The following is a 16,431-nucleotide window of genomic DNA, read 5'->3' as shown; positions in this document are numbered from 1 at the left end:
GTATGGGATGAAGAATGCCGGCGGAGCACCATATGCTCAGAAAACAAGGAATGCTCATAAATGTTGAATCTGCCAATGCCATAGTTCAACTTAAAATAAATCCAGCAGCACGGGAGCTCCCCCCAACCGTGTCGTTCTTACTGTGTATCTGTATAAGCGTACTCTCTGAAGGAAGTGTGGCTCTATGAGCATTGTATGGTTGGTCTAAACACGGGCAACATAGTGCTCTACTTACTTAGCCTCAAGTCTTTGTCAGGGGCAGTAGTGGAGGAAGTATTTATATTCTTTACTTCAAGGTCCAGTGTGTAACATTTAGGAGGAGCTATTGGCAGAAATGGAATTTAATATTTATAAGTATGTTTTCAATAGCGCATAATCACCTGAAACTGAGAATCGTTGTTTTCATTACCTTAGAATAAGCCATTTTTATCTACAGAGATAAACATGGCGGCCCCTTCCACAGAGGCCATGTTTCTACATTAGCCCAGAATGGACAAACCAAACACTGGCTCTAGGGCCTTTCATGTTTTTCACGAGTTTCACCATAATTTCTCCTACACGCTTAGAAGGGGAAGGTGAGGCGAGCAGAATTCAAATGGTTGAAAACTGCATTTTCACCACTAGATGCCACTAAATCCTACTGTGGCAATCTGCCATAAATATAGTTTTTTTCCCCTGAATTATAAATGTTCAATTCACACCTCCCTTGTTCTGCCAATGGGATTCTGTCATCCAAATGAGTAATGTGTCCCTCATCCTTAAAAAATGGTAACTGCAAAACAAGATGGCAGCATACCGTATCACTGGAGAAGAGGCTGAGTCCATCTAACAGTGTGTTGTAGTAGCATCCGTGGCCTATCCCTGGCCCAGTAAAGTCAGCAGGTCGGCAGGCGGAGATACCCAGAGCTACATATTCTTCGCCACGCAGGCCTTCATATAACCTCTCAGCAAAACTTCTTCATCCAGGCTCTTAAATTCAGCTGACCGGCACCGGAGGTAACTCCGACAGCGTCAGAGATGTAGGGTGTATGTTTTTTGTTTTTGTTTTTTTCATTTTTGAGAGATCTTTTATTACTTTATTAGGGAAGAGGATTTACTCTTGGGGGAAACTGTACTTGACATAATTGAAACAACGCCAGCGATCTTTTATTGGTTTGTTTGGGAAGAGGTGAAACCTAAACAATACAAACTGGATGTTGTTGTTTAGTGTTGTATTCCCAAGAAGTGATGTTTTTTGTCAAACTCTGGTCTCTTTTTCTTTTATGAAAATCAATTGACTGCCTTTGACATATTTGGACTTGGATGGATGGATGGATGGATGGATGGATGGATGGAATGAGGATGCAAATGTAAAACCAATACATTTTATATTGAACTTCCCTGGGTTAGCCTTGTCCTCTGATTATTGCTTTGATTATTCGTGTGTATTCTGTTGATGGTTCAGATTCAAGAGAAGTGGGTTCATGACAGAGTGTATGTTGCACTAATTCATGTATCCCTGTGGGGGATTGACCTTAAAATAGCAAAAATTAAAATTGTCGGAAGGAATTCCGGCTGGCACCTCAAACAAACATATGGGCAAGTGTTATAGGGAAAATGGACACACTGTTAAAATGGTACACTTCCGATTAATTACTTCCAATGAATTGCTTGTGTTACCTAGCCATTATGATTTTAGCAGTTCTTTCAAATTTCTCTGCAAATCGAATACTCTTTATAAACCCTAATTAAACACAAATAACTGTCTCAGCACGTTGTTTTTACTTTCCTATAATTTGTACTATATTACATAGCTATTTCCAGGAAATTCCTATAAAATTACTAATAAATAATCAAACCAGTAAAATAAAGCATTAATAACTTTACCTACTTTGTATACTGTTGGTTAGTTTTAACCTATGACAATCTAAGTGTTTGACTTCCAACACAGCAGGCATGTGGCACAGGTCAAACAGAGGCCATTTCACGGTGACATGCTCAGTTGTTTTATAGGAATTAGTCATTATAGTGCACATTTAGTAAGGCAAAGGGAAATACAGTAACAGATCCAAAAAAATTGCTGTACATACAGTATTGTGGCTGGTGGCCGTTATCCGTAAACTGCATTTTAATAAATCAAGAAATGACAATAATGGACTTAGCTGCTGTCATTAAGGAAAGCTACAACAAATTCTGAGAAGTAATTCCATTAAAGAGTCCTCAAAAAAGCCTATCATGATAATGCTCCATAACTGAAATTATGGATCAAAAGCAACGAATGATTTTGTTATGACCTCAGTCTTCAGACTACACTCACAAAGGCCAGTGAAGGCTTGAAGATCAAGCACACTTGATACTGCTACATACTGTACCAGCTCTGTGAACGAGGCAGTGACTTCAGCCTCCGACTCCCTGGATGCACTTAAATCATCCAGCCTGATAAAGACACCGCTGGATGGAGCCTCATTGGAATTTTAAAACTGCAAGCTCCACAACCATAAACAAAGAGTATGCTACTTTTAGAGGTGGCAGTGGAGACTGAGCATGAGCTATTATTCCAGGCTCCACCGCTAACTGGCTGGCAGTCCTGTTTCTCCTCAACTATGTTCAACTGTTGCTCCCAATTGGGAAACAGCGAAGAGCATTTCACTCCATGAAGCTTTACAATACTGCACTTGCATACATTATCACAGCATTTCCACTTCAAAAGTTGGTTGCTAGCATGATAACACAAATGCTTCACAGAAAACTGCTGCACTTTTGATACAAGGTGTAACATTGTGATAGCAAAGAGAAGTGAACAAAGATACCGCAAACATGACAATCTCCATACGCAGCTGCCACCTTGAGTGCGTGGGATTAATGAGAAATAAATAAATAAAGATGGTGTTTCGCTCGCAACGTCACCCGAGGGACGTTATCAGTGTGACAGGCCTTGCTTCATGTCGCTCTGAAATGTCAGACACCAGTGCCGCGGTCCATTCCTAATGATTAAAGACACCAATCAGGCTCGCTCAGTACCTGCCAACTTCATATTCTGAAAACACACAATGGGCAGAGAGCAGATTGTTGCTAGCAGAGGATAAAAGGAGTGGGGTACTAGTTTCAGAGCTGACATGAAATATCCAGGAAATTGCTACCATCTCAGAGATACTCTCAGAGCAAGGAGGTGCAGATGCAATGACTAGCACTGTCACATGTTTATGGTCAGCCTCTTCTCTGACATGATTTACTTTTACAGCCCAGTCTGTATAGTTTGAATGTACAAACAGGCAGTATGATGTAGGACTGCTAATTTGGGCAGTGTGTGGCACATCTGGGACAATGCACCACTGCCGCGACAGTAATGAGTGCTGTCATAAATTGGCTGAAACTAGGGGATGAAGCGTGGGTTTCCAGGAGCTTTAATCATTCCATTTTGTCAAGATTAAGGTGCATCCTGCCTCTCTTCCTCCTGCTGGCTCCATGGCTCATCTCTAATTCAGGTTTGAAGGAAGTGCTTTTGGTTGCTATTTCCGACACACTAAGCAGAGAGACCGCTGCGAGCCTCTCTGGGTGAGAAACAGCTGGATGAAATTATGTCAGAGTATTGTCAAAGACGAGAAATGACCGAATTGGAACCTCAAATCTTAAAGTGCTCAGATTATGTGTTTTACTCACACCCACATGATAATGCATGCTCCCAGAGGATGTGTTGGTGGTGAGAGTGGTTGAAAATGTAACAGGCCTGTGTTAAACAGGGTGGCAGGATGACATAGTGATTAAAGGCACAATCAGTTAACCAAAAAAGGGTCGCCCCGCCACTAAAAGACAGGGCTTTTAATACAGGGAGTAACACTAGTTATTAATGTTATTAAAGGGGTACTCCAGCAATTTAGTATCACATTTCCATAAAGATGGGGGACTGACAAGAGGCCAATTTAAAGAAAAATGTTTATAACTTATGCAGAGGCCGAGATATCCTGACTTTTAGTCCCTAGTTTGGGTCAAGCTTGAAAAATGCTGGATACATTAATAATAACAACTTTATAGTGTCTCCTGGTTGGACTGATGACTGGTTAAAGGAATAGTTCGACATTTTGGGAAATACGCAAACTTGCGTTCTTGACGAAATTTAGATGAGAAAATCAATACCACTCTGAAGTCTGTACGGTGAATATGAAGCTACCGCTAGCAGTCGGTTAACTTAGCTTAGCACAAAGACTGGAAGCAGGGGGAAACAGCCAGTCTGGCTCTGTCTGAAGGAAAAAAGAAATATGTCTACCAGCATCTCAAAAGGTAATACTAAAGCTCTATACAAAAACCAAAGTGTAAAAATTATACATTGTGGTTTTTTCAGTGGTTATGTGTGATACTATTTCTTAGGTTGGGCGCAGTCACCTCCTCAAGTCTCTGTTGCTTGGTAAGAAAGGGACTCCACTGGCCGATAAATAGTCAAACTTTTTCGTTAATGCCTACATCTTTCAACCGCCACGTCCCCAGTTTACGACCCAGCTGAGATAATCCTGATGACAGAAGGTTTTTTTTTGCTTCAAACTTTGAAAAGTATCGTGTATACAACTGTTTTCATAGTCATGATGAGTAAATTGATCTTCATGTGTAAAATTGGTGGAGTGCCCATTTAATGTTTTTTATGCTGTCAAAGGTCCCATGTTTTATTGTATGAAATGGGTTTGTGTTTTCAATTTTGACCATTTGAGAAAGTCACAAAACAAATCCTTCAATTATTGAATGTATGTTAATATTCTTAAAATCTTTTGTTAAAAAATACGGAATGGCGCTTTTACAAAACAACAAGAGATCCACCCTGCTGAAGTGCTCTTCAGCAAGACTTTTATTTCCCTGCCAGATCCAGGGCTACTGTTCTGTAGTTGACCCTTATCTCTGCTCTGCCTGGAGGACGAAATATGTGACTTTTTCTGCAACAAGGAGTTGATCTGACAAGGCATATTCTTCTCAACTGACTCAGCTGTTTTTAATGTTTTAGAAATACTACAGCTTTACCTATCAGGACATTTATCCTTACTGATGTCATGATGCTACATGTGTCAGATTGACATTCAGATATTCTTACAATTCCCCATTATTATCCAAGACAACGCCACATCTTGTTTCAAGCAAACCGCTCAGGAGAAGTATATATATATATATATATTTAGATAAAGAGAGCAATATCTAAGCTTTGACATACGATATAAATAAGCAGCCTATTTTTGGAAGCCTTCTTCCTCACATCATCCTTTCAGGTGCCCTCAAACAAGAATTACTTGTGAAAGTCAAAGGTACTCTTTGACAGAAGTACAAGGTGCAATGTTCAATGTGCAAGACAGCAAATGTCAGACGTTTGTTTATGAGAAAAGTAGCGGAACATCAGTGCTCTTTTGCTGCTTTTCGCTGCAGTATTTTTGTGCTGGTACTGAGGGAGCACCGTGGTGCTGCTGGGATCAAATGAAGCCCTTTTTAACAGGCATTGTGGATGGCGTATTAGTGACACTTGGTGATCATACACACCTGAGATCCAGAAGACATGAGAGCCCTTGACGTTCTTTTCAACTTTTCTTCTCAAGTGTATATTCTACACGAGGAGTCATTTTAAGTGTTTATCCCCTAACAAAACACAAATTTTGAATTGAGCAAGTATCACATTTTAAATTGTCGCTATATTGTTAAGGTCTTTTAATTGGCTTCAAAGGCAATTAATGGTCATGTCAACTGTAAACTTTGTAGCACAATGTAAGGTTTAACACCGAAAAGATTGTTAATATACTATCAATTAGAGGCTGCAAATAATAATGACTTCTCTGTGTTACTGTGGTCTTCTCACCAACCGCTGATCATCCCAGATCTAAGAAACAAGACAGACATTTGTTCAACTTCAAATTACTAGTGAATGTCCAGCACTGGGACAGCGTGAAAGGCGAGGGAGTCTTCAGAAAAATCCTGTCTTATACATAACCTTATGCACCTGCAACCTGTCAACTGCACTTTCTGCAGATAAGGTTTTCCTCCTGGAAAATATGTAAATGTGTGCATTTACACAAAAAACACAAGCAGAGATCTCACATTTCATCTGCCTAAGGTATGTATATCAAATTCTGCCTCTGTGCTGTAGGTCTATCAGCAGATGAACACATGGGGAAAAAAGAGGATTCTGAATCTGCCTCTTGCGCTATGCAAGCCTGGAAATAGCTGACATTTCAAGTACTGTATTTTGGTGTGAATAAACCTGGGAAGGTAAATACTTTCCGAGCGCAGAAAGAAATATCTGTAAAAAGCCATTGTTTTTTCTTTTCCAGCACACGCTAAACTTGCTTGTTATTATTTCCATAGCTGTCTGAATGCTGCCGTCATCATGTCCTCAGGCACTGAAACCACAATTCAGTCTCTAATATACACTACAGTTGACCAGCTGGCCACAAGATTGTTAAACTCACTTTTCTGGCCAAACAAGACTGTGCTTCACTCTAATCCGCCTGGCCCTTGTGTGTGCTCCTTGGCCTGAAAACTGGGTATGTTATCATTTCTCCTCAGACCGCTGACTAGCTCTGCCATCCAATTGGAGCAGGATCCCTGGGCCCCACAGTGCTCCAAGTAATGCTACTAATGAGCAAGAGGACGCTAGGTAGCAGGGATCAATGTTCTGAGCTGTGTGTCGGAGAACCAGCTGCCCCAGACTGACCGGCTGCTGCCCTGCATGCACCACAGCCCAGCTGACACCAGCACTGCTGAGACTTTCTGGGTGAAACTGGGCCTACGGGTGTAGATGTTTCTATAATCACCCGTTATCTCTCTCACACCAGCACCTGATCCACTGATACTCTGAACCACTGTTCAAGTTCACAGAGCTGCAGCAGCAAACAACGTTGGCATGAGCATAATCAGCAGAGTAACAGTAATAAGTTATAATGTCCCCACTGTACACCTGTGTGAATATGACTGGATGTTACTAGCCACACAGATGTGAATGAGCCAATCATTGTAAAGCATACTGCAAACAGCTGATGCCAATCAGCCAGCCAATACAAGTGTGACTTCAGTACTTTGCCTGGACTAACGCTACAGTTAATTTCTGGCGAGTTTAGTCAGTGACTGAGCTGAGCACAAACACAGCACACTCCCACAGTGGTTGGTGTGTCCATTGTTAGCTAGCTTACAGTTAACGTCTGTACAGTTGGTACATTGTGTCTATTCACCCAAACAGCCAAACGGTCAAATTTACGCAAATGACTCAAAGTGAAAATTTGCTTCGCTTTCTGTCTGAACACACACATAATAATTCACATAATAATCCATTCATCCGAGTTGAGTGACTGAAATGTTAATAATTAAACATTGTGGTCAGAACATAGTTGGAGAAAAAAGTAATAACATTTGAAAAAAACTGAAATTACATCACCTGAAAAGCTGCTCAGTTTAAGTAAAAAAAGTTGTTAAAACTGTTGTTTGTCACAAGGTGTGTCTGGTTGATATTGCAGATGTTCCTTTTTTGTAAGCCTTTAAAATGAAGCAAAAGCAAACCCTCATCAAAGGTTACGTGCACTTAAGGCAAAGAGTGATTTCACATATTGTTTAATTTCAATATTTTTTCAAGGCCTGGAGAGAAAAACATATTCAAAAAAACAAACAAATAAACATCATTTTCCACTGTTGAAATGTGTTTTTTCATGGCTTCATTGGGTTATTTTGTGGTCCTCACTGACATGCTGCAATAAAAACGACATTAGCTTAACATTCCAGCATTTTTGGCCTTGTACGGACTCTCCTCAGGGTCTTTACAAGTGATGTCTTCAGAAATGAATACTGCATTAAATATAAAAACTTTATAGGTTCATTTCTTCTGACATTTTTGACACAGAATCCAAAAGCTTGGGTGCTTTATATGATAGAAAAACGTGGAAACAATGACCTTGGAATAAATACGGCTGATACAGTTTTCCTCATAGTTATGTCATTTGCTGTCCAGAGTATTTTGCACTAAACAAATAACTGACTTTGAGCACAATTTGAAACCATAAACAATTTGTCACACAACAACGTAAAAACTGCCACTTGCATCAGGGCCAATTTCGGGAATGGATTAAGGATCTTTAAGTGCCTCTCATAAACAGATTGTGATTTCACTGTGTAACGCTGCTGAGTCATCGAGCACTTCAAGCGGCTCACATAAGTGGGTGGATGTGCACTCCACGAGTGGACTCTCACATGGAAATGAGAGAGCAAGAGAGTGAAGCGTGAAACAGTGTGGACTGAAAATTGGGCTGTCAGGTCACCTTTGTTCACAACATTTGTTTAACTGTGTAATATGTTGTGCTTTAACATTTCATTGCTGCATTGGTCAGATATGTTACTCATCACAACAAAGAGATCATTAGGGGAATTACAAGAGTTGATAACAGATCTGAATAGACTGAATCTGTTCAACTGTGAAGTGCCAAAATAGTTGTTTTCCAGACACATACTATTGGAAATATATTTAGTCATTTGTATATCAGAAATATTCATATGGATTATTATTAGCTATTATAGCTTGAATTTAATTAACAAAATAATTGGTTTATATGCATCACATCTAACACATATTATGAAATGGCTCACCTAAAAACTGCAAATACAGATGATCAAAAATTTGAATAGTTCTTTAATTTTGATGTCTTTTAGCTTACTCTGTCTCAAAAGGTCAGAAAAGAAGGCATGTTGGAGTTTTTTATTATTTACTTTGATTTATCTTGTAGGTTACAGTTACATATGCTTTATTGGTAATGTATACATTTTGCTGTAGACATTAAAGCTGCACTAACCAATATTTTCAGTTCAACAAAGAATGAAATAATGAATGAATTTTATAATGTGAAAGGGGTCACTCGTAGTGACAAACGCACAGAGAATCACCCACCTCCTCAGTTCTATGGAGCGTTTTGGCATCTTTCAGCTCATTGGTTTGGTTTCACAACCCGCAACTTTACTGTTTTAATTCACTCTCCCCGCTCTCACCAGTGTTGTGCAGGAAGCTGTTTTCAGCAAAAAAAACTTTCAGAAACTCACAATGAACACACCTGCTCTGCACTAGTTAGCAACTATTTAGCGAATAAAGTGGAGCATTTAGCAGGAGTTTGTGGAGACCACAACAGAGCTAAAAGGAGAGTGGATATTGAACTTACATTCATCAGGTCGACAAAAACATGACTCCGAATAAATGCTAATGTTGCTCCAGGTCTGCTAATAGGCAACGGTTCGCAGTTGGCTAACCCAAGTGGCCAAAAAATCACTAAATCAGGATAAGGCAACCAAATGTTGTGCCAGTTGACTACATAAATAAACCAACAAGACACTTCTATATCTACATAGGTCGAAAATTTCACAACTACTTGTTTTCCTTTAGCCAACTGTCCTAGATTTATATCTAGCAGAAGTTTAAAGGGATGACAAATATAAATGGGGTTTAGACATCAGTTCACATGAAACAATATGTATCTAGAAAGTGTCCTCCAGTGTGGTAAACAGCCATGTTAGTTGACATTTCCCATCCATTGATTCCCATCATTGGTTCAACCTTTCGGAGTGCTTTGGTCTGACCTACACGGGCTCCACAGGGAGGCACAATGCCACTGAGACTTGCACAAAGCGGCCTTCTATCGATCAGCTCTCGCCTAAAAATAAAGCCAGGGCCCCGCAATGACAGAGAGGCAAGCAAAAAGCCAGTGTCTGCAAATCAATGGTGACCTAGAATTTTATGTCCTGAAACGATACATCATGCTTTTCTCCCATGCTCTCATGATCTCTTGGATGAAGAGCGTGGTGACAAAATGTCAGGTGGAAAATTAGTGTCATTTTTGCTTGTAGATTTGCAGGTAAATTGCTAATTTTTTTGCAGTTGAACCCAAATATAAATGGGTAAAGCTCATGGGATGTGTTAGCCTCTTTTTCTGAACTTTATAGCAAATTTGTAAACAGGTATGACCTTTCCAGGCAAAGTAAAATTTTAATAGGCACTGAGTCAGATTTACAGTTTTGAGGTGTTAATTGCCTACTGGTCATTCTTTCACCTATTCTTTCTTTATCTGCTCTTCAATAAATTTATTTTTACATTCCCTCTCACTTTCCTTTTTACCCAGTTTCTCCTCAGCTTTCTCTCTCTCGTTCTCCACCTCCATCTCTTTCTCTCTCCCCTGCATCTCACAGTAGGAGCTCTGCTTGCTCAAGGCTATGCGCTATCTCCCCATATTTCTCTCTGGTGAATATTTTATCTCGCCTTTCAAGTATCATTTTCAAACCGAAAGAGGGCCTGTGTCCCGCAGTGGTTTTTACCTGCACTCTTCTTTGTGAAACATATCTGTTTTAGATGAGGTGACAATCTGTTTGCACATTTCAGGAGGGCTTTTGATCAGAGAATGCAGATCAGGATTATGAATTTTTATCAATAGGGGCTCATGAAAAAGGCATGAAGCCAAACTGTGGTCATCAGGCATAGAGCCACAGATAACAAGCTTAAATTTAAATGCTGTTCATATTTACTGTGGCCTTTGTGGCCCTACAGATACTACGGGAAAACTCATTATTTCTTCCTCTGTTTCCATCTTCCTCCCTTCCTGTTCTCTCTGCATCATTGCCCAGAGTGACAGTGATTTAAGCTGTCAGACATTTCAAGGCCCAAAATTCTCGACTTAGTGACTAACATTTAGGATCAGCGGATCCCACTTGTTTGCATTTGACCAATTTACATCCCCAGGCTGCGTTTCCTGAATGCATGATGGTAATAGTCCAATTCTTTTTTCACAAGATAGCAAAGGGGTGAAATGGAAAAAGAGAGATGGTGAAATATGCTAACGTCAGTGATTATGGAATAATGGGTAAAGGGAAAGGAAGGGGACAAAATCTCAAGAGCAATCTATAGCGTATTCATAGAGTTATATTTAAATCAATATATGTGTTTATTCACAAATGTTTTATTCATCGGGTACATTCTCTATGGAAGAGAGAATAAGCACTAACTTGCATTCGCAATGCTTCAGCCTGTGCATTAATTCAGTTTGACAGTAGACTGTGCATCTGTGTGTTTGTGTGAGTGTACTTGAGTGCATGTTCACATTCATCCCACCATGAATACATGCTGGGATTGACGTGTGTCAGTAGTGTAAACGCCACGTACTTCCAGCTTCTGATCAAACATAAATGCTCATTAGATCCCAGAACTTCAGCATATATTAGGATTATCAAGCTTTAGTGACCGGCATGCCCTCTAAAGGGGGAAGAGACAGAAAGCAAAAGAGACAAGAAGAGAGAGAGGAAGAAAAAATAGTTAAAAAAAGAGCCGAGCCATAAATCGTTTCCCACCACTCCAAGAACTGATAAATCACCTGTTCATCCTTCTGTGGAGTGGCACACCAGATCTGGGTTGGGATTCAACTGAGACCAAATCTGGGTTAGCGAGTGATTTAAAAATGCTGAAACCACTGGAAACGGGCCTTTGATAGAATCACATGTTCAGCACTTACTGTTGGGAAACTGGGATACACACACTGCCTTGCCATAAACTGAGAAGTCTAACTGAAATTGGTTCTAAAATGTGTCTTTTAGGTTCATTACTCAGTATATCACAGTACATTCTCATTAACGCTTGTATTTTGTTGACATTGGCTTGGTTGTAGCCAGTTGTTTGTTATCCTATAGACCCCACCACTGTATGAGTAAAAATAATAATTACAAACCAATTTTCTCCTTTTTTCCTTCTTTTTTTCTGACCTCGCACATACAAAAGTTTTAAACTGGTAACCCTTCCCCCTTGCCACAAACTCAGCTTGGTCATTTGATGATGGCGACAAAATAAAATGACCATGAAGTATTGTTAATACATCAAATTTAGCTTTAAAGCACATACATATTGTCAAAGCAAAATGTACTTAAGTAGGAGTACTCACCTACTTAAAGTAGGAGTATTCATTATGCAGAATGCCCCCTTTCAGTGTTATTATATATGGTAGGTTATTGGATTATTCTAAATATTGATGCATTTACATGTAAGCAGTGTTTTGATGTTATAGCTGGTAGAATAGAGCTAATTTACTGTTGGATAGTTTAATCTATTACAATGCATCATATTTTATTAGATGATCATGTGTTGTTGTATTCTGCAACTAGTAACTATGTACTGTCAAATAAATGTAGTGGGGTAAAAAGTATAATATGTAACTTTGAAAAGTAGTGAAATATAAGTATAAAGTAGCCAAAATTGGAAACTCTAAATTGTTACTCTGAAGTACAAGTACCTCAAAGTTCTTTTTAAGTTAAGTGCTTGAATAAATGTACTTAGCTACCTTCAACCACTGCTAAATATAGAAAATATGAAGGACAACTCTCTGATGATGAGTTGCAGCTCCTTTTTCAGTATTAATCAAAATTTTCTGATATATTAAAAACGTCAATTATTGTGATTTAAAAAAAGACTTTCAAGTACAGTAATAAGAAATAATGTTACCAGGATTACCTTTCTCAGTGCACTGCATTTAAGTCATTAATATCCCTAATAAATCCTAAATTTACTGTCGATGTACTGTACAGTAGTCATCCTGTCATGCAGCCTTCATATTTAGTTATGTCATGTGAATGGAGACCTTCAGTCACGTCCTATCATGCAATACGTGAGAACTGCTGAGGCTGTGAAAACTATCAGCAGTGGCTCCACACAGACACACAAAGATTACAGCTGATATCTGCTAAAACCTGCTGCTTGACTTGACACAAATCCAATCTCTAGGCAGTTCTGTAACTATGAGCGTACACTGAAGTCATCAAGCCACCCTGCTGGGTGGCCAGCCCACGCCAGATGTTCCCTGGACACAGTGTGGAACTGGGCCAGACCGGTGATGACAGATGGGCGCTGAGATACCAGAGACCTGCGTGGCAGTCACTTTTCCCCCACAGACAGCGTGTGGTGACAGCAATGAGCCACCTATAAAACAGGGGGAGGAGAAGGGGGAGGAACATGTGAAAAGAATGATGGGTAGGCAGTACAGTGCTAGGCAACAGGCTTATGATTCACCCAGGGGTATCAGTCACATAAGTCACAGACAGAAGCTGTGGATGAGAGACCCTGCCAGAGGAGAGGCGTATCATGACATGACAACTCTAAATTGGCACCATTTGCAAGTTTGACCCCTTTTAACCATTTTTTTCACACTAATCAAGTCTGACCTGCTGTTGCCAAATGTTTCACTGTAAAACTACTTCTGTCAGGGATTGCCCTGCTCAAAAATCAGAGATGGAAAGGTCTTTAAATCTTTTACTCAAAGCCATATATGGTGCCCAAACTCCCAAGCACTCACAGGGAAATTGTACTGTGAGGTGACCTTATGGGAAAAATACTAATGCTGTCCAATTAAGATAAATATAGGAATGGACAAAATGTCAAAGCTGAGTTTTAACTGTGAGCTTTTCTTTGTTGCACTAAATATTTTCTTTAGTGTTGATTTGACTTGGTTTGTGGCTGTTTAATTGCTCATTTTTATGTGGTGACTGCCTTTGCACAGTTTGTGGGCTTTACTGTGTGTACATATATCTACAGCCATGCCAGCATCTAGTACATGATTGATATATACTGTACATCTGTGAATCATCGGTGGACCGTTGTAAAACAAAAAACCCAGAATGTTTACCATAGTTAGACACAATCTCCATAACCCAAAAAACATTTGTATTTTCACAAAGAAATTAACAGCCCAAACTATGTAGTGCTTTGTTAGATGGCTCATATTTCTAGTTTTATAATGACCGATTTAAGCAAATAGCCGGTTTACACACAAACCTCCTGACTGTTTTGCCTTACTTTGATATATTTTTCTGTTTGGTGGTGTGAGGTATGACAGCAGTTCCCTGATGTTTTTCATAGTATCATTGTTTATGAAGTATGCAATTTACTGTATCTTTTAAATGTGTTTCCCTTTTCTTTGCCTCATACATTGTATCCCTTGTCTTCTATCTTTGTAGTCCACACATGCCATAGGACTACAATACCCTGTGAGTGTGATCTTGTGTCAGGGATACACCGGTTTGCATTGGGGCTAATTACTGGAGTGTTCTTGCATTATGTTTGTGTGGATGATGAAAGACTCAGAGCTTGCATATGTAATTAACTAGAGTATAGAGACTGTAGTGTGTGGAAATTCCTTTTTGTATCACTTTTTATTGTCCTTCCAGCACCTGATAACTGTCAATTCTGCAAAGCCTTGGTGAATGTCAACATTTACAAAGTTAAATGGCAACATTTTAAAAATGAATCAAGGTTAGACAGCCAAAACTGCTTTTTCAAGGTTTGGGAAATATTATCGTGGTAAATTAGGCCAACATTAATCATTTTTATGTAAAACCTTAATCTGCAAAGCAAAGAGTGACTATAAAAATCAGATAATTAAAGTAAAGATTCAATATTTCCCCCTGAATTTAAGTGAAATGTCTCACAAAATGAAAATACTTGAGTAAAGTTCCAGTTCCTCAGTAATTCTTTTTGTTACATTTTAGCAACCTTGCAAGCCTAAACTACTCTGTAATATCAGTCAGCCCCAAAAGCTTCCACAGCATGCTGTTTATTTTGATTATTTATTATGAATTTCTGCTACTCTCTGGTAATAATCTGTGAATTAAAATTATTTAAAAGACATAGCTGCTTTGTGAACTCCTTCTCTGTAGCTGCCTACACAACACTATTATGCAAAATAAATATAGAAAGTAGTCAGGCCACATATGAATGTAAAATTAAATATGTACATTATTCATTATAGACTGAGCATGGACACCCTTTGGGTGCTTTTGGGGTTTAATAAAAGTGTCCACTGGCTCTGAAGAAATATGCTTTAAGAGGAATGAGGGAAAAAAAACAGGAAGTGCAGTGCCTCCTAACTCTGCTATTGCAGCTTTTCACATTCCAAAGTGTCAGCATATTCATAGTTCTAACTCTATCTGTGTGTTGTATTGCTACAAAAGCTAGAACAGATCTGTGATAGCTTATCATTACACCCACTGAATGATTTCACAGCTCATAGATTCATTTGGTCCAGTGAATAACGCCACGGTATGTGCAGTAGTGCCAATAAAGTTCCTGCTGAGGCACACAATTCAACATTAGTGAGGCAGACAAAGTGGATACACAAGTCAAACTATAGCACTCTCCCATATGAGTGTGTGTTTTTTTGTGTTTGTGAGACAAAAACCGAGATTGAGGGAGAGCGTAGTATCCTGCTATGATCGCACAAGTGCCATAACACGACTGTTGCCAATGAGTCATTATTCACATAACAAGCTAACATGGAGGCCTTCTGATCATGTGCTGTTAGGGATTTCAGTGAGAGAGCAGGGCGTGCGTTGGCGGCAGCGGTTAGAGAGCGATTGTTAGCCAAGACAACAACACTTCATTATCACTGGCTGAGACCACAGCCCAGACACTCCAGTATTTGACACTGCAGTCATCATCGTGTTTATCTCACACAGGCATACTGACGTCTGAATTTCTGAATTCAGAGCAGCAGACATATTGGAGGGGAGATGTTTCTACTTCAAGTTTGACTAAAAGCTGGGCAGTTTACCAGGGCTGCTGCATCAAGTCTTTCCATCATCAACATTTCCTCAGTTTTTGACAAGACGGTGTCTAAAACCAGACAAAAGCTTCACTAGCTGTTCATCTTTGTCGGCTGAGTTATGAGTAGCAGTTTCTCAGCTCATGGAGCTGTGCAAAGACTATTTTAAAATTTCTACATCACTGTAACTCTTGAACTCAGCAGCTTATTACATTTCAGTTCAAGATATGCACAAGCCACCAATTCTCATTAAAAATGCAATGTTAAAGTGGCTATAATCAATATTTTTATATTAACAATGGGTCACAAGACTGCATGAGAGAGTGATGAACCCACAGAGAATCATCCCCTGACTGCAGTTTCTCTCAGCTCTTAGCATTTTAGCATCTTTCAGGTCATTGTTTTGGTTTTCCAGCTCGTAACTTTACAGTTTTGGTTCAGTCTCATCGCCATCATGGCGTCGTTTTCGGCTAAAGCAGGCAGCTGTTCTCAGCGAAAAGTTCTAAAAAAACCCTGTACACTACCTGCCCTGCACCAAATGGCAGACAGGCAAGGTTAGCGACAGGCATAGTGGAGAATTTAGCAGCTAAAGAGCCAGATTGATGTAGAGCAAAACAGAGCTAGGAGAGTGAAAATTGGACTTACATTCATCGGGTTGCCAGAAACACAACTCCAAATTAATGCTAATGTTTCTCCATAACTGCTGTATGTGTAAATAAGCAGCAAACAGTTAGCGAATCCAGAAGTCCCACTTTGTGCGGCATGTATACTGAATTAAAGCTGCACTATTTTGCTCTGTACACATAGATGTATTTGAAAATAAATAAATGAATACTCACTGTTAGTTGAAAGTTAAAAGGAATTGGTAACAAGTTGGTTGACAGACCCC

This window comes from Siniperca chuatsi, linkage group LG19 (assembly GCF_020085105.1).
Source record: "Siniperca chuatsi isolate FFG_IHB_CAS linkage group LG19, ASM2008510v1, whole genome shotgun sequence".
In the NCBI taxonomy this organism is placed as follows: domain Eukaryota; kingdom Metazoa; phylum Chordata; class Actinopteri; order Centrarchiformes; family Sinipercidae; genus Siniperca; species Siniperca chuatsi.
Note: the sequence above shows the minus strand (reverse complement) of the source record.